Genomic DNA, 25,183 nt, shown 5'->3' with positions numbered 1-25,183 from the left:
TTTCCCCTCTTAACAGTCCTCATATTTAAATCGTCAGTAATAATTTTTGAGGTAGTGACCTCTTGCATCCAGTAATAGAGCATTCAGAGTTTCTGATATATGCTTGCATTGAACTGGAGAAGCAGAGGCGCTATATGTTAAGTGTGAACTTTTCACACCTTCGCCCTTACAAATATGGTCTCATTGTCTTTCCTGACCTTGTGTTCGGATTGTTTGGTCTCTGACCCTTGTACCATTGCTATTTTCTTCGTTGATGGTGACCGATAGTAAGGTTGAGATTGATTTGCATCAGTCTAATTGGGGTTTGCGTTGGGACTCCCTAAGTACTCTGGATATAAGTGACTGCTCGGAATATGTTCCCATTGGATTTGGCTCCATAATCTTTATGATATTTGAGTTAGCTCCACAATGTTTACAGAGTAGAATAGGCTGGTGGTTCTAGTCTGTGCCTCATTACGCAGAACTTTTAGGAATAGCACCTGCAACTTGATACGCTTTTCTTGTCCTCATCATATCATCAATTTCTTTGCATTTGATAATGATCCTCGGCCCGCTGGCCCTTATATATGCCTCTATCCTAAGGAGTCCTTTTGGGATCGCTTAGTAATGGTCACCCCCGGTTGTGTCTTTCTTCTAGTTTTCCCTTTTCTTAGTATTGACAGGATAGCTTAGTGATTAGAGTGCTAGGCTGCCGCGGCTCAAATCTCACTAGTGGCAGAGGGATTTGTATAGTGACTGGATGTCGGCTACCAGTCGCCTCAACTATGAATGAGTACCTGAGTCAAATCACGTAGTGCAATGCTGACTACGTTGCTTCTTACAGTGTGCTGTAGTGTATCGTAATGGTCTTGAAAAAAGTGCCCTAACACGCTTCAAGGCCTTGATGTAATTGAATTATCCCGCCAACCATCATTATTATTTCCGAGTTAATACAATCTCGACAGATGCCGGATTTTACCTAATACTAGCACTAAGTGGCAAGCATTTAGGCTCGCACGATCCTACCTACTTAAAAACTAAAGGGGCACTGGTGTTGGTGGCCGGTGGTAAGTCAGTGGGAAAATCCGTCGAGTACTCCCCGCAACATTGAGCACGTATGCAGAATGGTGTACTTCTGCATTGTTTGAACCAGACTCTGCGCAAGTCCAGGATATCTAGTGAAGCCGGTGCAATACTTGTAGCTGACAATATTATGGGAACTACAACCACCCGCTCGAGACGCCAAATTTCTTTGATTTCCCGACCCGTCTTGTCAACTAACAGTACGTCAGGCTTGTTATGTGCAGGATGGTCATCAGTTAGAACTTGCCGATCCCAATACATGCTTTAAGCAGAACTATCAAGTACTGGTTGTGGCTCATATCGGTAAACCGGACATGTTCCCTTGATCAGCCCATGTTTTTATGCAAGGTTTTGATGGACAACCTTACATACAGCATTATGCCTGGTGATGCATTGCACCGGTGCCATAATAGTATAGTCAGAAATGAAATGGTCCAACTTCTCTAACGCTGAACCACACATTCTGCACTGGTCGTTCTCCACCCGTTCTTTCATGATGAGCTTTTTATAAGTTGGGGTGGCGACCACGCCATCCTGAGTGGCACACATGAAGCCCTCCGTTTCAGCAAGCTCAAGAGCTCCCCAACACGCAGCTATCTGTTCGACAAATGCAAATCGACAAATGCAAAGGACTCGCTTGCACTTTGCTGTAAAAATAAGCGCGCAGCGAGTCGACTTGGTGATGATGTTGTACCACCAGATTTTGGACGATGCATTCGGAAGTTCCACATAGTTGTCTGTATCCGCCGCTGGACGTTTTCATGATCGGTCTTCATCTACGGCAATATTTCGAATGCATAAGCAAGTGAAGGGATAGCGAATATATTTAACGCGCTTATTTTATTCTTCCCCGAGAGATGCACCAGCTTTACGACATCAGAGAATCCTTCAGATCACCAAGTCGAGCATGGGTTCCTTGCAGAATTCCCTGGTACTTGTAGAAGTCTGTCTTGGTCATAGCTTCGATGTGGAGTTCACCAATGCTATGTCCGGCATGCGGCTCATTATGACCTTTGCGAGGGCTTGGATTCGACACTTGTCTAATCCAAACTTCATCCAAATATCACGTCTGAACATGTCTATTATTCGCAACAGACTTCTAAGATGGTTGTCAGTACCAGCATACAGCTTGATGTCATCTAAGTACATCAAGTGTGTTAGTTCGCACTTAACACGTAGGTCATATTTTATTGCAAAACCATGCCCTCTAGTTTCATTCAGTAGCCATGAAGGGGGGTACAAAACCAAAGGGGACTCAACGAATCCCCCTGGAAGATGCCCCTCCGTATACGGATGGGCCCTGAGGTATTAGCACCCTCAGATTTACGCACTGATAAGGTGGTATGCCACCCTTCCATGACTGTCGCCAAAAACTTTATTAGTTTCGGATCAATGCGATACAGATGTAGGATATCGATTAGCCAGGTATGCGGAACGCTATCAAAAGCCTTGGCATAATCAATACAGGAACTAAAGAGGTTTCTTTGGCCTCTAGTTGCTTGTCCTACAACTACCGAGTCGATAATGAGTTGCTCTTTGCAACCCCTTGACCCAACTTGGCAGCCCTTCTGCTCCTCGGACAGAATGTTGTTGATCTCAAGGTGCGAGGTTCCACTAATAATAGACGTTATGAATTTGTAGAAGGTTGGTAAGCAAGTGATCGGTCTTGTGTCTGCGGGGTCCTGCACCGTGTCCTTCTTAGGGATAAGGTAGGTAATCCCCGTAATGAGGATGGGCGGAAATTCCTCTGGCCAACTCATGACCTGATTTATGCTGTGTGTCAACTGACTGCGTACGCTTGTAAATTTCTTATACCAGAAATTCTGCACCCGATCCAGACATGGGCCCCTCCAGTCCTTCGAGCTGTTTATGGCTCGTCGAACTTCTTCTTCGGTAATATCCGCAAAATGCATGCCAGGCGTATTGGCATGGCGGGTGCCTTCGGCGGCGATCTACTCAGCATGCTGGGCGGGCAACCCCCAAAGTCCACGTCAATACTCTTTCACTTCTGTTACCGAAAACTGTACTGTCTGGACGCTCTGTTGGGATTCGTTGAGAAATATGAAAAAGCTCCGTTGGTTCCTCGCGTATGTTGCATTCTGGACACGTCTGGAATGACTTTCGCCATACCGTTGTACTGTATATTGCAGTAAGTTTCTGCTTTAGTGTGTCCAGAATTTCAACTACGGGTGTCTCACTGGGAATAGCATACTTCCTGTAAACCCTCTACACTTTATTTTTGACCCGTCTGCTGGCATTGCCTGTGCTGATCTCAATCAGTCTAGCCTTAGTGAGCCGACGTTCCAGACAATTCCCTTTTCGCAAGCCCCGGGGTCACTCTCTCTCTTCGCAAATCTTTTGAGAGTGCCTTTCGCCTTTTTAGAGTTTTGCGTTATTGAACTATTCCCGCAATCTCTTTCCTGATTTTTTATCTCATTCATTATCTCACTCACTGCTTTTAAGCTGTATCTGACGAATCTTGCATGTTGATGGGTAGGAGCATTCTTGAAAGTCGATGGCAATGGGTTTTCGAAACCAATGTGAATTCCGTGATCTCCTTTTCTTTAGTCCAAGTTCAGATTTTTTGGAGGTCTTGTTTGGGAATTGTGATGAATCCGTATGGTATTGAAAGAAAACAAAAATAGGAGTGGGAGTGCTGACCATTTCTAAATGGGAAGATAGAAGAAATTTATTTAGTGATCATAGTGCTTTGAAGGCGACATTAGGGTGCAAAGATGCTGGCCAATCGGTGACTTCTAAGTAGAGTGGGTGACTGATGATGCGGTCCCCTAGGTCGTTGTCCTTATTGCGACTTACGTGGATTGTCGGCAATGGGGAGAATGCCACTTTGCTTTCGGTGTATCCAAGGAGTAGTTTACGTATGCCAATCTTGGTACAAAAAGTTGGTTTGAAAGCGAAGCTACTCTCAAAAAGGGAGCACCATTATGAGCAAGTGGGAACCTAGTTGGGTTAGCACGCAGATTGTGCACATACGAAAAGCTAAGATTGAAAATTAAGAAGCTACCGCAGTGCCGAATATATGTATCTTTTTAGAGAGTGATTTAGTTTGAACTGAAGAAAGTTAGTCATGAGAAACGAGGATACATTTTTCCGAGAAACGTTAGTGAAATATGTAAGGTGGTATGCCACCCCCTGAAACATCTTTAATATGCACTTGGTATTCCATTGGAGTGGGCCATGTTAGTGTCTTACAATATCAAGTAATCGCTTTTCTGCTATTTATTTAACTAAATTTTTCCGTAGAAGTTTTTCAGAAAAGAAAACCATCATTTCTACCGGAAGATCCATAGATATTATGACGTCAAGGACAACTGGGATGATGTCGAGTTGATTCCATGGAAAAACCGGTTGGTAATAGAGTTTTAATTACTGGACAAGGGTTAGAAGCTTAATGGGGTGATAAAAAGGTAACCGTTTGGTTACTTTATAGCTGAAAATGTCCTTCCTTTTCTTATTATGTGCATATCATTTGCAGGAAGGATTTCAAAATATATCTGAGAATATTCTTATTTCTCATTCTTTTGCCTCTGGTATTTGTGAACCAAACAGCCACATTCAATGCCAGGAAACGCTACACTTGTTCATTCCTAAATCATTACCGAGATCAATTAAAAATGAATGTCCTTCCATTGATACCAAGACGTCACCTGGTTCTCCGTTTGTAACAAGGCAGCCCATCATTTCTTATTCAGGTTTCCCCTCATACTTAGCTTCCTCTCAAAATTTCGTTGACCTTGTTATCCCGAGCACGTGCCTTCCTTTCGGTAATGGCTATTATGTTACTAAATCAATCAATATATTGGTGATTCGAGTTCCAATTAACCGAGAGTTTACTGGTAGAATATTACAGGTGAGAACGTTAGCAGCCATAAGTCAGAGCGTACCGTCCCCATGGCTGCGTTTTGTGGGACTTAAGAATTGTCCTTTGACGTAGGTTTCGAAGTGATAGTTTATGTAACGACTTGTAATTGCCTCTTTTACGAAAAGGATGACACATCCGCATGGAGTGTGGACTAACAATAATTGAATGATTGAAGGAAGTTTCTATTTTTCTTTTCAGAATTCGATCGGATAGTTAGGAGTGGAGTTCCCCATTCCAATGCTCCATGGAGTTGCTTGTAAATTAGGTAAGTTGGGAGCTTCTTTTTAAGTATATTCGAAATTATACAGAAAACACTTAGAGGATTTAATTCCATTAAATTCAGTTACAAAACTCTACATTGTCTCCCACTCTGCGCTTTCCCACTCTACCCAAGCAAGATTACTTCGCGCTTTTCCTGGCTCCTCTACACTTACATGAGCTGCTGTTGAGGAGTTAACAATCTCAAGTGTATAATCGATTAGAATTGCAAAAACATGATTAGAAGCACGTGGAGGCTGCTTCAAATTCCATTGTTGTAATGATTAGCGCCGAAGTGTGAATTCTCAGGGGACTATCAACCAACGTTTGCGCAATCATACTATTGACTTTTTTGATTATCAGGAAATGGATGTCTAGCAGAAAGGTGTGTCTCGACGCTGCGTCTCTAAATTGTCTGGAACTGAATGACTTTGGAATAGCTCATTGCACCTGATTTAGACTTACAAAATAATTTAAGGATATTATTCTGCATATTTTTACGTTGTATATACACCTATTGGGACGTCTTTGGAAATATTTCAAACTTCGCTGGTTCCTGGTTATTAAACTCTATAGACAATTCCTCCTTCAGAAGGTACCTAACTATCTAAGCAGTGTGGGACTACTTGTCAACTATCATATTATGAATGATATGGTTAAGTGCCAAGAGATAATAGGTGAAATCAATTGTGTGGTCAGTCAAGTCAGGTGGCTGTAGAGTATCAGGTGGGCTAAAAAGAGAGGTTTTTTATTCATAAGTTAAGATAGGAATACCAAGTAGTGGGTTTCCAAAGATACTTGCACTGCTTCGGCGGTATTTCAGCATAGTTTGGAAAGCTTAGCTGTTAAATATCTGGAAAAACGAGGAAATATCAGACGATTCCCTGTGTGAAGAGTGAGCCAATTCATTGACGCTATCAAATATCTTTGAAACAGCTTATGGGTTTTTGGAGATTCTTAAATCTCTTTGGTGAATCTGTGGCACCTAAGAAGCAGTAGAATTTGCAAGAACAATGTCAACAACGAGGACTCTGTACCTGAATTTACTCAGAAACTCCTGCAGCCTGACACATCTGAAAAGCTGCTAAAGAACCACACTTTGCCATAGGTGTTGATGTCCTTTATCTATGTTTCCAATTTAGAATTATCATTTTTTCAAGTGGAAATAAACGGCTTGCGGTCTGTGAAAGCTGTGTGAATTCCTCCCACGCTTTCACCATGTGTCAAAAGTGTTTGACAGCAAAATACATAGATAACAATGAATATTGTATGGAAATAGAATAGAAGAAATTTCCCAGTGTAAGGAGCAATTAGTTCGTTATGTAGGCCAAGAGCGAGTTCGGCGAATTCGATGCTCTGATTCGACGCTGAAGATTCGCCTTGAGCCCTTGAATTTAATGTTTTTTCAATGTGTGGCGTTCCTGGTTACTCCTAGGTGACGATTGCATTCGCTAAATCTGCGACTTGATCGTGGGCAAGGCCGTTCATGCACCAGGAAGACGACCAATCAGATCGTTCGAAAAATGTCGTTGATGTAAGATTCGGCCAGGGAATGTAGATGTCGGAGAAATTGAAATGATTTTCGGTGGCCTCTTCCTTCGCGATAGAGAAGCGGTTGACTTCTCTCTTTTTGGTGAGTCTTATTGCTTGTCCTCCATTAAAATCGTTTGTTCCACGGCCTTCTACCTGTGGCGTTCGCAGGATTTTAAAAATCTTTTATTTTTGTAGGCGACGATGGAAATTTAAAAAAAAACCTGCGGCACCAGATTATAGCAGTGTGTGGGATTTTCCCCATTAAAACTATCCCCACCCTTTAGCCTATATCTCCCCGGGGCTTCCACGAAGTATTAGTTCGTGGTTAAACTCCAATTTGCATCAGCACATTTAGATCACGTGGCTGATGCGCTATTCGAGCTCGCTCCTGTTTCTAGAGCTTGTTTTAGATCGTGGCTATTGTGACGTTTACTGCAATTCAATTCACCTTCGGTTTCAGCATCTCCGAAGCGAATGTTGAAACCGTCCTTCAACCTTTTTTTTCCTTCATGAATCTTGGACAACGCAATGTGCTCCTGGTCTTCATCTGGGACAATCGGGGAACTCATCCAATCCGATGCGATGCAAATACTTCTTGTAACCACTCTGCCACTCTGTCTTGTAAGGGCCGTAATTCATTTCTTCGTCACTTATGACGGGCTCAGTGCTGGGAACCATCCCTCCATTCCTGCCATTTCCTACGCAGCTTCAGTCTCGTTTGGACGAAATCGCCATTGTTTTCTAAGAGAGACAGTGCGCCTTATTCGATAGAAGATCAAAGGAAATCATTCCCGCGATGGGATACTCTGTCTCAACTGATGTTGTCCTATACGCGCTACGCATCCTCAGTGCGATTGGCCGAATGCCGGATCCAGTCAGTTCCGCTTCGTAGCATTGTCCAATGCCCTCCTCTAAATAGGAGCCGCGTATAACAAAATAGATTTCATCACCTCTGCGATATGCAGCCAGCAACTCTGGTATTATCTCCGCTAGAGATGAAATTTCCTTTCTAGGCTTTTCTCCTGCATAGCCCACGCACCCCTTGAAGCTTAGCGTGGTATCGATCATTACCTCCAGGTTGAGCCAACTTCCTAATCACCAATTCGAGTGTTGACAGTATTGTTTTTCCTGCGATTTTCATTGCGAACCACCTTTGTCTTTTCGTCTACCAGGTCCAGGTTCGTAACTATAATTTGATGGCATAAATCGTTTCACCTTAATGGAGTTCTATGTCCTATTTCATGTTTCCCAAGTACGATCACCGCTATGTTATCTGTAAAATTAATCAACGTTGCCTTCCCCTTCATGTACATAAAACATCACGTTCCACAGCGGGGCCCCCAATACGGAACCTTGAGGAAATCTGCAGTCATAATGTACTTTTTCGGCCCGTCTTCCGTCTCGGACCAGACAAGCCTCTCCAAGAGGTAACTCTCGATTTATCGAGCCAAGTAGTCACGGGCATCTTGTTTAACCGAAGTGCTTTTAATCCCACCCTATTTGGCCGAGTAAACGGCATTCTTGATAGCTAGTGTTACCATCGCACAACACTTACCAACGGACAGGTGGTGTTCTCGTTTCGCAGCATTCACTGCCGTTGGCGAAATCATGCGAGGAAGAGAATCCAAAGCAAAATGTTGAATGTCTTTCCTATCTGTTATGATGAACGAGAATCTCTGAAACTTCAATGTCCATCTGGCTAGTCTGACTGGATCAGTCATTTAAGCGTAGCTTGGTTAGTTACCACTTTCAATGTTGTGCCTTCTATGTACGCTTGAAACTAGCGCACTACCCCACCACTGCCAAATATACTTGTTTAGGGACAGTGAAGTTTTGCTGAGCCTGAGTATACTTCTTTGGCATATACGCTGTTAAAACTTCATGTCTCCTCTGTCATTTGCATCAGAACTACTTCTACATCATGTTCATTTGCATCACAATGAATGGCAGAACGTTTGGAGAAGTCTGGGGAAGAGAGACTCGTTTTGAGAGTAACGAAGGCTAGGATGGGTTTCTCAAACCAGCAAAATTGACGACCAATAATGTGGAAAATATGGAACCTCCATCATAACCGATTTGGTTATCGGAAGGGTTAATGTCAACTGACGGCGTTTCACATAGAAAACCACTTTCGTTAAGATCAGCAAGTGCTGGTCGAAGGTCTTCGTAATGAAATATATATAGGAGTATTTAATGACGCAAGTGAGTCGGAATGACTTAGTTCATTAGGTGTTGTATGGTTCGCGGTACATTGCAGAGACCAAACAGCAAGTTTCCCGATTAACAGGGCGATCGCTCGGTGAACACAGCCTGATCCCTAAACGTCTGATCGAGTGGAATTTCCCAAAACGCATTCTCCGAGTCTAGACTTGACATAAATCTAGTCTTCAAGTTTCACTACAATGGTAGCCGGCAAAGACCATGCATTTTGCGACTCTTCGATGACTGCCAAAGCCAGCATTCGATAGACCCCGGCACAGAGAAGCTTCTCGATGACGAGAGAAACTGAAAGGTGTAACTGTTTAATTGGTTTGCTACTCCGACATTGATGACGTAGGCTGGGAGACATGTACGTCCTAAGTCCTCAGCCTTGAAGGATAGAAAATTACCAAAGTGCGAAAAAGTTCTTTGCGATTTCGAACCTGCCCACAAATTCTGCATTAACGACAGGATGAGAACGAATGACATCGATTTTGTCAAATAAAACGTGATGACAGTTGACACATCTTGCGACCGATGGCTGATCTCTCCCATTTGGGTCGATCGAAACCAGACAACTTACGCCAGCTCAGGTATCAACCAGCTCTGACATTTGATCACCCACGATTGTCCCATCCGCGTATAGATGGATATCATGACTGAGTCGACTGGTGAGAACGGAAGAGTAGTAGAGGCGACGTTGTAATGGCTTCGCAGTCGTGTGCGTTCAAAACAACGCCCTAAATACTCGGGTAGGTTTCTGAAGCGCTATATCTTGGACATAGGGGCTTGTGCGTGCTTGGAATCTCGTAATGGTAACAGACGGCTCGGGGATTGTCCCAACAGTGTTCGTAAAATGTCCCATCTGCTGACAATTTCAGCACACCAAATTCTGCAGACTCCTCCTCTGCAGGTTCAACAGAATAACCGTGTAATTGACGAAAATGCCTGCTTAAGAGACGTGGCTCGAAGCTTTCGACCTGCTGTACTAACGTGTGCAGTTTGGGAGCCACGCTGGCTGGAAAGTAAGGAAATTGCCTCTGTACGTCAGGTATCAGAGGATAGTAGGGCAAAGAGGGCCGATTAAAGGCAGCAACGGCTCCAAATAGTATTGTTTTGTGAGTTGGACTCCTCCTGAGCGTTGCCTTGTTTTTTTATTGACCAGATGATGGGGATAATTAGAAATACTCCTAATAACTATCCGCTACCGGGAAAAGCCATACAGAATATTGCCGGAAAGCTATCTATAACTTTGACGTTTCTTCTAATTCTTGTCTCAATACTTCGACGTCCCCTTCATTCGGGATGTTTTGTTTAACTCCTCCAGCTAATGGAATTGAATAGTTACTGGCGCTGTCCACTTTCTTACTGCGCTTAAAGGAATCTTCCTGAAGTTTAATGCTACTGTAATATATCCTCTAGTTGTGTATTATGCAGACTTGAGGACGTGCGTTCTTACGTGAAATTTCGACCATGTCTTTCTCAAAGAAGAAGTTCGCCTTCCCTGGTCAATAAAGATCCTTTTGTTCGATACGTTGGACACCAAATCCCAAGTCTGACTCCGATGATCTAGTGCTGCGAGAAAATTGTTCCTGGCCCAAAATTTCAGATTCGAATCTGACAAATTGTTACCCGTATTCGGAAATTCAAGTACGTCTTTCTCAGAAAAAAATCATGTGCACGCATTTTTTGCGAAATCAGGTATTGATCAGACTTCACCATACACGATGTCAAGCTCATTGAATAGAGGAAAACATAAGAGTCACTGTAGACAATGTAACGCCTAGGTATCTCAGGATGTAGGTGAGGTAAACTTCATCTTGGGAGCACTCATCCTTTTGTGGCCCTGTAGTATTGTGCCTTGGTTTGCGATAAGGAATTTTCTGGGCGGTCGGGTAGTGAACCGCACAGCTTTACATGTAGTAGCTGTCGAAATCCTGGCATGGACGTTAGGTGCAGCATTCATCAGTTCAAAGATATTTCAGTAATCTAAGCCACTGGCGAGGAGTTTTACGAAAAGAGGTAAACACGATTTATGTAACAGCCTGGTGGTAGTCCTAGTACCAATTTGGTATTTACCTCTGGAGAGGGTGTGTGACTGAATAAACAGCAGCTCGCAATTCCCTTGAAGGATTCAGTTGATCAACAATTCGACGCGGAGAAGGAACTGGTTGACGGCTAAAGATACAGGTGTGTCATCAAAATGTAGCTCCCTGGAGCCAATAATAGTGTAGATACGAACCATTGTGGCAAAATAGTACCGGCAGCTTCTTTAGTAATTATCAATAGCCCCTCGCTGTGTGCCATTGGCAATTATTTATAGTATTACAGTTGAACTGATCAAAATGGCAAAAGTTTTAGCACTCGGCCCATTGAATGAAAACTCTCTTTCAGTTTGCAAAAAGATACAAATTCTTTGCATTTTCTGCCTAATTGCAGAGAAATCATGTTGTTGCGATTGCGATATTATAGAATCTTCAAAACCCCCGGAAAGATATTTTAATATAATTTCAGTTAAGCTTTCTCTGTCCGGATAGCTGAGTGGTTAGAGCACAAGGCTGTCGTACGGAAGGTCGCGGTTCAAATCTTACTGGTAGCAGTGGGATTTGGATCGTGATTTGACGTCGGATACCAGTCGACTCACCTGTAATTGAGTACCTGAGTCAAATCAGGGTAATAATCTCGAGCGAGCGCAATGTTGACCACATTGCCTCCTACAATGTACTGTGGTGTACTGGTACGGTCTTGAATGAAATGCTCTAACACACTTGAAGGCCCTGATCCAATATGGATTGTTGCGCCAACGATTATTATTATTATTTCTCACAAACTTTGATTTTTCTGTTTTCTTCAGCTGACATAAAATTATAATTATTTAATTTTAATTTTGTTTAATTAAGTTCTTCCCCATCGGTCTCGTAATTGGTCTTCTGGGACAGAGAACCAAAATTCGTGAATTCTCTACTCCGAACAAGCAATCGGAAATTCACCATCCGCACACAACAATAAAAAGTACAGACTGCACTCTCCGGCATACAAAAATTGCCGCGCATTTGTAGCTTCATAACTTTGCTCACATGTAAATTTCTCCATTATCTGCGCCGATTCATTAGGCAAAATGTATTTAATTGTATGCTAGCGTGCACATTTACATAGCATTGCAATGCTAATTACAAGAAAAAAGGGCAGTAAGTAGTCATTTGAGTTTGTAAAAGTGGTCAACCGTGTAGTTATTACACAGGATGAGGTGTTTTAGTAGGCTTGACGGGTGGTGGTTGTTGGGCAAAAATTTTGAAATGAAATTAATCAGAACATGAATGAATATTTTTTGAATGTTAAATTTTAATATATGACGGGGTGGAATGCTGCAAATTTTTTTTTCTGTCAATATTCGGTTTAATAAGTGCGACGTATTGAACACAGGGGCGAGAAGGGCTAAGTCAAGTTTAGCAGACACGTTGGCTAGCTTGGAGAACTGAGATCATACTCGTATATTGATTTGGGCGAAAAGCTGCTAGGAAGGAATTCTCCAGAGGATGGAAGCAACGATGAAATGCACTATTCCTGTGTATTGAGAAATAGGTTGAGTGAAAGTACTGATGAGTGCATTAGTATCTGACGAAACTCCTTATGAGACATGATGGCTTTATGAAGTATTTGAATTACTTTGGCTTTGAAGAGTGCCTTGAGTGTTCTGAACCCATCACTAAATCTGCGGATCGGTGGGACGTGATGGGCCTTGTTCCGATGTTTTAGATGCTGAAGTAAGGAGGAAACTTGTCTATATCAGAGCCCTACTCGTAAAGTAATATTTCACAATGGTCTTAGGAGAATAAGGGCAGCTAAAGAGCGGGATGGTTTTACTAGACATGAACACCATGTAGTGTTGTCTTTCTAAGATGTAGGTCTTCATCCGTAAAAAAATATTTGGGTGGGAGGTTCACAGCTCCGTAATTCTTTTGTCAGCTCATTGGTGTCCTCGTGATTATTTTATTGATGTGTCCATAAATTTTCTCGAGTTCTACAAGATCTGAAAAATATATTCATTTAATTTCGAGACAGCAACTGCAGAGCACAATAAATATAATTTGATAGTAGGAAAGCGATGACTGTGTAAGATCCAAGACATTCTCGCGGAGACCATGCTCCATCATCCTTTCTCCATCACAACATCGCGAAGGCTGTGCTTCAACAAACGGCGGCGATCTTTCAGATAAATGGTATTTTGCCAAAACAGTTGCGATTACATAGACAAATTTTTGGACCAGGTCCAACTCCTATGTGCCACCATCATTTTTCCGCGGGCTTCATGTGCGTTCAAGCTCATTTGGCCCAATGCGAGCATGCCGAACTAATAGCGTATTAATGTCGATTTTAAGAAAGAGGCAAATGGCGAAAGCATGTATTTTGTATATCAGACGAGAACCCATGGACGGACTCCTTTGACCGACGTTCATGGGAGAAATTTGAAATGTGTCATACCAGACAAAATTTCAATCATGTTCGCTAATTAATTAGCTTTTGCTGGGATGGTGGGCGGAAATTGAGTTTTGTACTGGGAATTTCGATTAAGAGATTCGAGGTCCGGGCATTTCTTGAAAGGATGCTGACGAAGGGAACAGATCCAGCAATTGAGGTACTGAGTAAGCTTAAATTATGTCACTAGGCAATGGATTTTACTCAACTGATGATTTACTTTTTATAAATTAAACTACAAATTGGTAGCCTCTCACATGTATTTTGTATCTAATCTGTCAGTCATATCGGATTGGACCATGAATCTCTGCCGTCGGTATATCTTTTTATTAAATCATGAATATTTAAAAATTGTAGGTTACGTTTGATATTTAGAAGCAAAAAATATTGTTTTTAATATTTTTTTTTTGTTCATCTGCTGGCTGACATCCAGATGTGAATAAATTATAAATTTTCAGATGCCTCTTGGTTTGAAACAAAAACAATTTGCTTACTTAGTGTCGCGCAAAACCTAGAGGAAAACGGAGAAAATATTCATTTTCAGATATTTCGAATTAAGTTTTATTTCAACGACTTTCCCAAATAATCGCAAAATTCTTTCAAAAGTCCCAAAAACGGGTCAAGATTGGAATAATTTTGATTGAGGTACGCTAGGTCCATATTTCAATGGATTGCCAAGAGCAAGGTTTAGGTCACTGTACAGGCGATTATTTCGATGCCCATTCACTTTGCCAACAAAAAAGAGAATTATGAGAGATTTCAGTTCTTTCGATTGAAATTAACCTCGTAATCTAGAATTCAAATGAATTCACCAAATCTCGACCTACGAATGTAGTTGGAATTTATTGATCTCCGGTTGGACGTGCGGTTGGGTTTCGGCAGCTGCGGGGGACTGTATCGCTTAATCGTTTAACTATCTTAGGCAGGGAACATCTATGCGTTCCATTCTCATTCAAATTAAGTGGGAATCGGCTCCAACCTTAGTGAACTTTGTTTTTGATGGGATCAATGTTGGTAGAATGACCGGAATTCTCTATGGAAATATAGTTCTATGCGATGTATCTGCAAAAGGTTGGGAGCCGGTTGTGCATATTGGAGGCTGTTAGCACTTGGAATGGGGAAGAATAGTTGTAATTTGAGAACTTGTAGCGTCGGAGTTTGGATAGTGGAAACAGTGTGCAAGCAGCTCCAACTGCGATATGAAAAAATCTAGATGATTTCAAAAATGTTCAGCTCAATGGGGCTTACTACATGCTGACAAGCAACATGCTATTTGCAAATTTTGGCTTCTCGTATATGCCACGCATCGCTAAATATTTCTTCAATCAATGTTCGATTAGTTAGAGGCTCAGCTAGTGGTCGATTAAATATTGTAATCTAATAATGTAGGACCTGTAAAATGGCGGTATGCCTATGCAGGTGACTTGTGCCTGTAAAATGGATTCATAAGGAAGACAGTGGGCCATCAGATGAATAAAATTTACCTTCAAACTCTGCGAGGCAATTCAGGAGCTCCTGCACGGAACTTTCGGTTGTGCGATTTATGAATCGAACTCTGAAGGGCAGACCCCAGAATTGGCCTCATCAATTGGGAGACAGACCAAATTGAGCTCTGGGTTCCAGAATACTTCGCCTCCAAAAAACTCTGTCCGCAGACCGCGTCCTACATTTGCCAAATCCTAAAAGTGACCTGATGTAGTCGTATATATTGTTCGTTCGTCTGGGTTTCTTGTGGTGCTCCTGGGAATAATATTGTCGGCTGCCCTGTGAGTTGGAGCATAAAAACACACTTAAAATCTTCCCTGCTTGTCGTAAATAGGATAGAAGTCTGTGGGCTAGCGATCTGCTTTTGAAACCTTACTGCTACCGAAACCTTAACAAGGGGGGGCGGATAAAGACTGACCTCATGGCTACGACCTTTGGCTATCGAAAACCGACTATGATTGGTTTCTGGAATGACCGCACGCTCCTCGACAACGCTGGTGAAGGTGCTCAGAATGCTCGCTCCCTCCGACTCGAGCGGAAATTCCAACGATATAAGTTGGACATCCTGGGTCTAAGCGAAGGAAGATGGTGAGGCTATGGAGAGAATACTTACTCCCTTCAGCTCGAGCGGAAATTCCAATAATATAAGATGGTGGGTGGGACACTCGAGAGTACTCCTCTGCCTCTCGAGGCAATGTGCTTTTGTATTCTAGAAAGCCAAGTAATAGAAGACGCGAATTCGGTGACCGATTGTTACTGACGACTACCACAAGACCCGGGAGCCGGGTTCTGACATGATTCTAATTATAAGATTCCGTTCAAGTTAAGGAGTATCACAATTCTACAGTGCTATGCACCGACGGAGATTTCCGATATAGGAGAAGGATGCTTCCTACAAGCAATTACACGCAGTTCAGGAGAGGCTTCCTAAAGGTGACATTGCGATCGTTATGGGTGAGCTGAATGACAAGATGGGCTCTGAAAACACCTTACTCGGATATGGGAACCACGACGATAATTATTGAAGGTTTGTGGATTTCTGGAGTTTCTAACGCCTAGTTATTGGTGGCACATTGCTCAAATACAGAGTCTGCCATAAGATCAGTTGGGCTTCAACTGATCGACACCGTACGAGCAATCTGGTCGAATACTTTGCGATGAGCAGTAGATTTAAGGTTTGTCTCATGGAGAGAGGTGCTGACATCGACTTTGAAAGAGATCACCATATGATGGTTGCTTTCCTTCGCTTGCGTGTTGCGTCTGCCACTTCTCGCAAGGCTGGGGAGCTACAATGCGTTTATAATCTGGCACTCGACATTGGAAAAATTATCTTGCTGATCGGACGGTAGATACTCTGAGTAATTCGCCTGAGAATATCGATGAGCATTGGGCCGCCATCGCAAATGCTGTTTTCTCGGGTGATACACCTAAAAGAGGTGTCATAAGATCTGACCGACTGCTGAATCGTGGAAGCGGATAGATGAACGAAATGGACTGCAGGCTATAATGACCGTTGCGAGTGAGACCGACGCACTCGGAGTCCGATACTGAGCGAAATCGGAGGAAGTTCAGCGTAGCCGTGAAGACCTTCTACAGAGAGTGGAAGAAAGGGATGAGTGTTACGATTTCAAAAAAGGACACTCGCTTTGAGTGTGATTATTGGAGGGGTATTTGCATGTTTCCTGCCGTCGCAAAGATAATAGATAAAATATTCCTAGAACGTATCAAAGAACACCTCGACAGCATGGTCGACAGAGAACAGCCTGGATTTTGCTCTGGATCCCCACTCTGCGGATCATTTTGGAACAGTATGCAGAGTTTAGATCTTCCTTTTATCTGCTTTTCATCGATTTCCTTGCTGGGATATGTTAGGCAGGAGGGGCATTCCGGAGAAACTAGTAGTTATTATCAGAGCAAAATGTGACCTGCTGCATCGTAGTAAAATCTCGGAGGTAACTCAGGTTGAAAGCGGAGTCCGCCAGGATTGCATCTTACCACCGATATTATTTTCCTTTGTGTTATCGGTGGCGTTCATCATGCTACGATGTCCACACGAGGCGGAGCAGTTCTTTGAACTATGACATCTTTTCTCAGACACCTAGACTACGTTGATGACATCTGTTCGTTCTCTCACTGGGTCACGGACTTTAGCCTAATGGCTCTGGATTTCGAAAGAGAGGCAAGTAAGAGAACAGCGCAGGATTGTAGAAAAGGAGTGCGGGTATCTTGGGAAGTCCTGGAAGGAGTTGAAGCGCATGTCAGTGGAAAGGTTGTGATGCCTTGTAGATATGGTTGACGCGCTATACCCCACCAAGGGGTGTATGACCCATATATAGAGGGCAGCTTCTTATATGGTACTGTATAGAGCAGCACCACTCTGGATAGAAGCCTGCTATGTGTGCCGGCCTGTGATATTAGGTACTGTCTTCGTGAAGACTATTTTGCCGATGCAACTACATATGTCGCAGGCGTTGAATAAAGTTAAGGTTGACATAATTTGATCTCATACTCTGATGCTCTCTCTCTTCATGATAATCACTTTTTGCCTATAGGCAATATAAGATCTTTTTTTGTTGGAACGGTTGGTAGATCCTTTTGTCTTTGTTCTAATTGCCTAAAGGACCACCTTTTTGCCCTATACTCTTTTGTTGGTTATATTACCCGGGCGGTTGCAACAGGGCTTTTTCTTTGGATTGATTGGAGGGGTATCTTATGGATTGGAGTATATCCATGCCAAGAACCAGAATAATCCAGTCGGATCTGGGAGGCAACCACTTGACCAGAGCTGTGAAGAGAGTCACGCCCGAGGGTGGCGCCGTCTTTCCGTAGCTCTGGTTAATAGTGATGGATGAAGTTTTGCGAATATTGGATAGCAGCAGGGTAAGGTGGCCTTTGTCGACGATTTGGTGATATTAGTGCCAGGGATGTTTCCGTCCATTATGAGCGACATCATGGAAGGAGCGTTGCGAACGGTGTGTCTGTGGGCCGTAAGATGCGAACTCGACATAAACTCAACCAAAACAGAACTGATGCTATTCACCACCAAGCCAAGGGTACTGGAATTCCACCAACTAAAGATTGGTTTTTTAATCCAATGTAAAATATCTGGGTGTAATCCTGGATCCAAAGCTAAATTGGAGATTGAACATAGAACTGAGGGTTAAGAAGGTCTGTATAGCGTTCTATGTCTGCAAGAGAACCTTTGCAAAGAAATGGGATCTTCGGCCGAGGATGGTTCTCTGGATGCACAAACTTGTGGTGCGTACTCTTGGATCTTCTCCCTCTAGACCTCCTTATTAAATACGTTGTAGTGTACAATGCCGTCAAACTACGTGAGTCCGGATGCTGGGCAGCGTCGAAGGCAGGGCAAAGTCGAAGAATGGCGGCGTGTTGCAAAATTATGGCACAGTTTTTTTCACAAAGTGACCATTAAAGCCTGGTTTGGACGGTACGCTCAAGACCACCCTCCTCTGGGTTCCTGGTCATGGCAACATAGAGGGGAATGAGCGGGCTGATGGATTGGCTAGGTGGGGTTTTGCTCTTGTCAGTCCTTTGGTAGGCCCAGTCGGTGTCTCGCTGGCGACTGTCAAGGGCGGAATCTAGTGATGCTACTTAGTAGCCGCGGACCTCAAAATGGCGAAGGCTCACGTCAAGTCAAGGTGGATTTGGCCCGCTTTTAATAAAATCCGATCACGAGAGCTGCTGTCCCATACGGGCACGGGGTACTGGCCCATAGGGGACTATGCCGCCGGGCTCGGTATACCCTACTATTCGCATTGCCGATGCTGCGGAGAAGAGGGGGAAACTCTCAGGCTTTTCCTTTTCGATTGCCCAGCTCCAGCTAGAGTCTGAGCTGGCTCTGAAGATCTGAGAAGACTGGCAATCACGGTCTTAGGAGTTTGTGTCATCAAAACGGCACACAACAGCGCTAATTGGGTTCCTCTGAGCGGCCACTGATACCTTCCTACCTACCCATATCAAAATTGCTCCATTTCCCTGCCGATGTTTATTCAGGAGGCGCCTTCTCGCACTCCTGTTTGTTTGATGTAATACGCTGCCGATATAGGATTGAAAATATCATTTGGGAATCGTGAAAGAAAAGATAACATTGGCCTGGACATTGAAATCAATAGAAGACTACCTAAAAATCGGGCGAAATAGCGATGGGTTGATGCGATAGAGGGTGACTTAAGTGTCTGACTTGACTCACTTGATCTATGTATACGAGGAAAATTATAAAGAAGAAGCCAAAATTGACTCTAGTAGCTGGCCCTTTCACCCTCTCTCGTTCTCATCCCTTTCAGCTTTTCTCTTCCTCCGCTTCGCTGTATCCTCATTTTCTTCCCCTTTCGAGATCAATTTTGTTCGGTTGCTGCAATTATCACTTCCGATACCTCTTTCTCTTCTTCTTTCTTAGATTGTGATGTTATTCGTTGCTTATTTTACTTCTTGGATTTTTGGAGAAGTTATTATTTTCGAATTAATTGTGTGGATAGAGACCCACCTTCTTGCAAACGATCATCTTGACAACATATAGACTACTAGTTCTACTCTAGTCCAGGCCTAAATGAAGAATGAATGACCTCGCCTTGATTGCTGATGTTTGTTGCATTGTCGTCCTTGTTTGGAGAATTAAAGCCAATTTTTTCAAGAAAATTTGTCATCATCCATCATCGCCTTAGTAGCTTATGAAAGGAGCGTTTAATATCGCTCCCTGCCGCGCCTCTTTAATATTTCTACTGCCAATTGTTCCTCTCCTCTCTTTTGCGGGACTCTCGAGCGTGGTTACTTTGGAATTTGTAGATGTTCTTTCATATGAGTTTGTTTGACATTTCTTTAATTTCGCAATGGACATGTTTTGGCCATCGAAAAAGTCATATAAATTTTGAGAGGTTTTCTTATAAAATGCAATTTCTTAGTGGTCACATCACTTTGCTGTCAATATAATATATCACCCGATGTTTTGTCTCAAAGAAATTGCTTTAGAAAAAGTGAAAATCAAATAAATGACACTAAAACCCTCTCCTCGTTCATCTCAGCTATCCTTTTAAGAATGTTGTTTTTTTGTTGTAATTTTGAGGTCAACGCATATATCTCTCGCTCGCTTCCCATTATCTTAATTTACGGTGGAAATATAGAGAACTTGAATAGACCAACAGTATCCACTTAATTAGACTCTATATTCCCAAATCTTAACATGAAACCATCGTCATGATGACGAATCTTCGAAAGATCGCCGCCATTTTGAAATATCACAAGATGTGCGTTGTTGCAGTGGCGGCCATGTTTGTTTTACGTTTTGCTCTGAATGCCCTAACTGACCTGTTATACATACTATCTTGTACATGCAACGTCCAAACACGTATATATTTCCTAGCCTAGCCTTATGTGCTGACGCCATTAAGCGCTGTGAAGGGGAGCCAAACCAGCCAGACCAAAGATGAAACTGCTGAGCGGACATCGGACGACGTAAACTACAAAATTCTCTTGGCATCCTGCCAAGGTAAATTGTTCAGGAAAAAACTTTGTTGCGTCGTGAAAAATTTCTCAAGCGGGATTACATAAAATCTTCAACTGTTCGAAAGACGGACGAGGAAAGAAAAATAAGTTCAACATTTTTTTTTCTCGTCTTGCTTAACATTCATTTGGCCGCTATTGTTTTTTTTTTGTTTTTATTTCTTTTTTCCTTTCCCGCAGCGAAGTAGACATTCTTTCCTGAAAAACAGATCTGAAAATCGTCTGGGGGGACTAAAAAACTTTTACGTATTTACCGGAGGAGTAAATGACTGAGCAAGCGGCTCGCACTCATCATCATTATACGTGTTTTAACCCCCACAAGGAAAGTGCTCTATATACTCATATGTGCTCGATTATTGCCAAGAAACGGATTCTTTACATGATTTTTTACCACCCAGTCTCCTGAGAAACGGACGGGGAATTGGATCGCGCTGGGACTCGCTCCGGTAGAGGTACATGGAAGGAGTTAAAAATAGATCACACACGTGCCATTTGCTGCCCAGAGATATCATATCGTCAAACGCTGAAATGTAGAATGGTGGAGCCAGGAGGAGGCTCGAGTTTGAACACTTTGTGTTCAAAGTGCTTTAAAACGATCCATGGTCTGAAATGTTGGAATTCTAAAAAATATCATCCATCATAGATTTGCTCTAAGCGACTGGGATCGAAACTTCATTTTCCCATAAATCAAAACGATGGGATCACCATTCGAAAAATTCTGTTCGTCGTCGAAACAGAATCCAAGAGGTCTTTTGAAATTGCTTTCCTATGTCCACAATTGCTTTGAATCCTAGGCACGTTATATTTAAGATGGATAATGCTGTATTAAGCTTATTTTATCACTTACTTGTATGTAATCCGTTCTCTGAAGTTTTTGAGCCTATTACAAATTTTGAAAATAATTTTAAATTAATTCTTAATTAATTAATAGAACAAAAAGATTGGATGACACTATTCGTTTTGAAAAGTCTCGTGGATAAAAGCTTCTCATGTTCACGGTCGTTATCGTCGAGGCTCTACAGCCCATTTTGGGTCTTGGACTTCCGGAAGGTCTTTCTGCAACCGTTTCGATGCATCGATCCCGTCATCCAATTTGGAAATCCAAGCAATGGTGCGCTATCTTCGCCAACAGCCCAGCCTTTTCGGGGCTTTCCCACCGGCCTAGGTCCTTCTGTTCTCCTTTCGAATACTCTTTAGGTATCCGACTGTCGTCCAGACGTTGAGTCTGGGCAAAACTGGGCATGGTAACTTTCAAAGTTTGATTATTTTGAAGATTTCAGGTGCATCAAATATTTGATACAACTCAGCATTGTATCTGATTTGCCATTGGTCATCCCTTCGTTCAGGACAGGCAGAACCGAGTAAAAGGCTCTGTTTGGGAGCTGAATTCGGTGTTCGTCGTCGCCCACTTCATTTCCATCTTTTGTCAGTTGTACACCTAAGTATCTAAAGTTGCCTACATTTTCCAAGTTGTAGCGTTAATCGTTATATATTGTCTGATGGTGTCATTTTTTCCCGTTTGCGTAATAATTTTCGTCTTGTTTTCGTTAATTCGTAAACCAACTTCGTTTGCTGTTTGTTGTTTTGATCTGAAAGATTGCGCCATGATGTTAATATCGTCTGCATATGCGACGGTTTGGTAGGATTTATAGAGCGGCATGCTTTTTGTATCCACAGACAACTTTCTTAAAATTTGCTTCAGTGGGAATCGATGTTGAATTCCCAGCATTTTTCTGGCATCTTCCCGGCATTCATCATCGAAACTACTAACTAATTTCATCCAACTACTTTTTCCGAGGTTGTTTTGGTAGAGCATTTTAGGTCATACCAGGTGTCATCTATAGGCTTCCGCATCAATTTCTGGTGAATAGGACATAATCATTCTTCCAGTTTTGTTTTGTATTTTATCGCTATTGAATCAATTCGTAGTTTCCCAACCTTGGTTAGTTGTAAGTCTGCAGGTTCTGTGAAATTCGGCACCTGCAGTCGCTTTTTACTATATAATGGTAGGAGTCGCAATTTGCTCCTCGATCTGATCTCACGACGGTGATATTGGATGACCGTGATCAGAACGTGGTCTATCTTGTTGAATGTAATGTCATCTGGGAACGCTAATGTCGTTTTGTGAATGCGCTTCTGTGGGAAGTATATAGAGTTTATGATTAAATTTCGGTTACCTGCAAAGTCAAAAAGGCGTTGGTCGTTGTCATTTGATATATCTTAGAGCTATGCCCCACCGTCTTTCCTCATATGTCTCCTCGTTTCTAACTTCATCGAATCTACCGAACAATGAGGAGGCAATGAGTCGTATAGCCTTTCTTGGCTCTGGTAAAATTCCTCTCTGACTTCGCCTTCAGTTAGTTCAGTTAAAGTGAATCGCATTCATCGTGGTTCACTCCAAACTCACTTTTCCTGATATCTTCCCACATTTGAAGATTGCGTGCGACCTCATGTCGGGTATCTTGAACCGTTCTAACTAAGCTGGGCGTCCACTCCTATTTTTTTTCTCAATTTCTGAATTTTGTCTTAAAACAAAAACTTACAAAGGAAGAGGACAACTGGTCCTCGAAATACAGGTATATGAGGAATCAAAAACTCACTATTCGGCATTTCATTATCTTATAGCTTATACTCAGCAATGTGGTACCATCGATTCCTGGCGACTTATGATTTTTAAATCGATGAATTGCACGAACTGTTTCTTCTATTTGGTGGTGGCAGTATTTATACGCCGTCTTCAGGTGGCTTCACCTTTAACTCGTCGATATTCTGGTTGTTGAACAGTTCTTATTCAACCCATTGCTTCAGTATGCCCATTCTGTCGAAAATCAGATTTCCCTCTTTGTCTCGGCAGGATGAACATCGAGGTGCGTAATGCTTCATCCTGCTGACTTGTTGGTAAAACTTCCACGCCTGGTGCGGTTGCTCACTGTACTTTTCTAGTTTATAGACTTGTTGGTTCTCTTGGGCTTCCTTTCTGTTTCTGTGAAGTCGCCTCTCCGTTCGTGATAAGTCTCTGCGCGTGCCCGCGTTCTTTGAGAATGCAACATTACTCAATATGCGGCATTCTTTCGTTCCATTGCTAGCTTACATTCATCGTCAAACCAGTCGTTCCGACTTTTCTTGTGGCTAGGGCCAAGTATGTTTGTGGCCGTATTTATGATAACGTTCTTTAGGTGATTGTGAAGATCATTTGTTGATGCTTCACCTCCAGGAGCTCTGTTGATTTCGGTTATTCCGACCCATCACTCCGATCAATCCCATTCTCTCGACCGTGCGTGATTTCAATGCCTTCTTTCAGTGGGCCATCTTTTTCGTTCGTCGATGCATTAAGCAGCGGCAGCCCATGTCCTAACGCTCTTCCTACTATCGAATTAAGCCATTCCGGATTGTTGTTAGTTCCCTGAACAATCCTGGTTGTTCATGATGACATTCAATACAATGATCAACGTTGTAGCAACCAAGCATGGATCTTAAAAACAGCAAATCATCAGTGAAAAGAGTGAATACACTCCACAAATAGTGCTCTTGTATTCACATCAGGTTGCAGTACCAATACAAACGTACTTTTCCAAACTTCAACCTTTTTCGCCGGAGACATCGCAATACTGAACTTTTCTTTGCTGCCAACACCCTTAAATCTCTAGAGGTTACCATCGTCTCAATAGAATGCACCTCTGACTTCTCATACGCCTTTTTCCGTCTATTGGCCTCAGCAATTCTTTGATGAGAACGACTTATCCACTAACAAATCCTTTTGCGGGGACCAATTCCGTTGAACAGACAAATCATGGTCCCTGATTCCATGGGGCGACATAAACGCCAGGTTTGGATGCCTATATCAACAATAAAGGTCGCAAACTGCATCGCTGGCTGATCGCATACTGTGTGGAATGCAATACTCCACATTCTAGCCTGGTATCTCCAACTTACAATGATACCTCGTTCATTTTCTGATAACCAGCAGTATCAACATAATTTCAGGGACACTAACTGACAGGTTATAAACCAATTTCTCAAAGCTAGAGTGTTCCAGCTCCGACAATCAGATAACATAACTTTTTTAATGATACAATTGACCATGCCCCTCGTGAATATAATGAAGCAATCCAGAAAGTATGTTGCGAATCAGTGCCAACGTGCACCTTCTACTTTTATAACCTCATCTTTCTCCCCGACAATCTTGCGGCGGAGACTATTTAGAAATAGATATTCTTCGGAGTAATCCTTCCCTAAAAATAAAGTTCTTGTTCTCTTCTGATACCTCAATTCAAGAAAGGACCTTGACCCTATATACCACCCATTACTGCAACGGCCACTCCAGTATCGAGTTAAACGCAAACACATACAGGGAGCTCAGGCAAATATCCCCACGACTTGGCAAAATTGCCAGCCGTAGTGACATCAATATGCTTCCTCCTGAAAAGTCCTTGCTAACAATACCGTGAAAGCCCACCACTCCACATGCTTCATTGAAGGCTCCATTTCATGCTCACTTCCTCCTACTCTTAAACAATCAGCCAGATATGACTGTTCCAGTACCCTCACCTTCCAAGCAGACTCACGGGCTGAATACCGCAAATCAACTTTATAAAACCTAAAATGGTCGCAGGATTCGTTAAACAGAGCAAGGGCAAAAAGTTGATTGAGCTTGACAAAATCCCTTCCAGAGTCCTTAAAACCTGCTCTGTATCCCTCATTTCTTTTCTGTCAAAATTATACAATCATGGCTGAACATCGATTTCCCCTCGGGTTAGAAAAATGAAAATC

General features: G+C 42.6%; 1 protein-coding gene across 14 annotated transcripts in view; it reads left to right on the top strand.

Annotated features, from left to right (window-relative positions):
* LOC119646894 (myocyte-specific enhancer factor 2) overlaps positions 1 to 25,183 on the top strand; it is a 204,751-nt gene that overhangs the window by 36,428 nt on the left and 143,140 nt on the right. For all 14 annotated transcript variants that reach the window (XM_038047545.1, XM_038047548.1, XM_038047536.1 and 11 more), the window contains exon 2: positions 5,144 to 5,210. The gene's annotated coding sequence lies outside the window, so the exon portion shown is untranslated. The remainder of the gene's footprint in view (positions 1 to 5,143; positions 5,211 to 25,183) is intronic.

This window comes from Hermetia illucens, chromosome 1 (assembly GCF_905115235.1).
Source record: "Hermetia illucens chromosome 1, iHerIll2.2.curated.20191125, whole genome shotgun sequence".
NCBI classification, from domain to species: domain Eukaryota; kingdom Metazoa; phylum Arthropoda; class Insecta; order Diptera; family Stratiomyidae; genus Hermetia; species Hermetia illucens.
The sequence above is the reverse complement of the archived record's forward strand: the minus strand, read 5'-3'. Positions and strand labels throughout refer to the sequence as shown.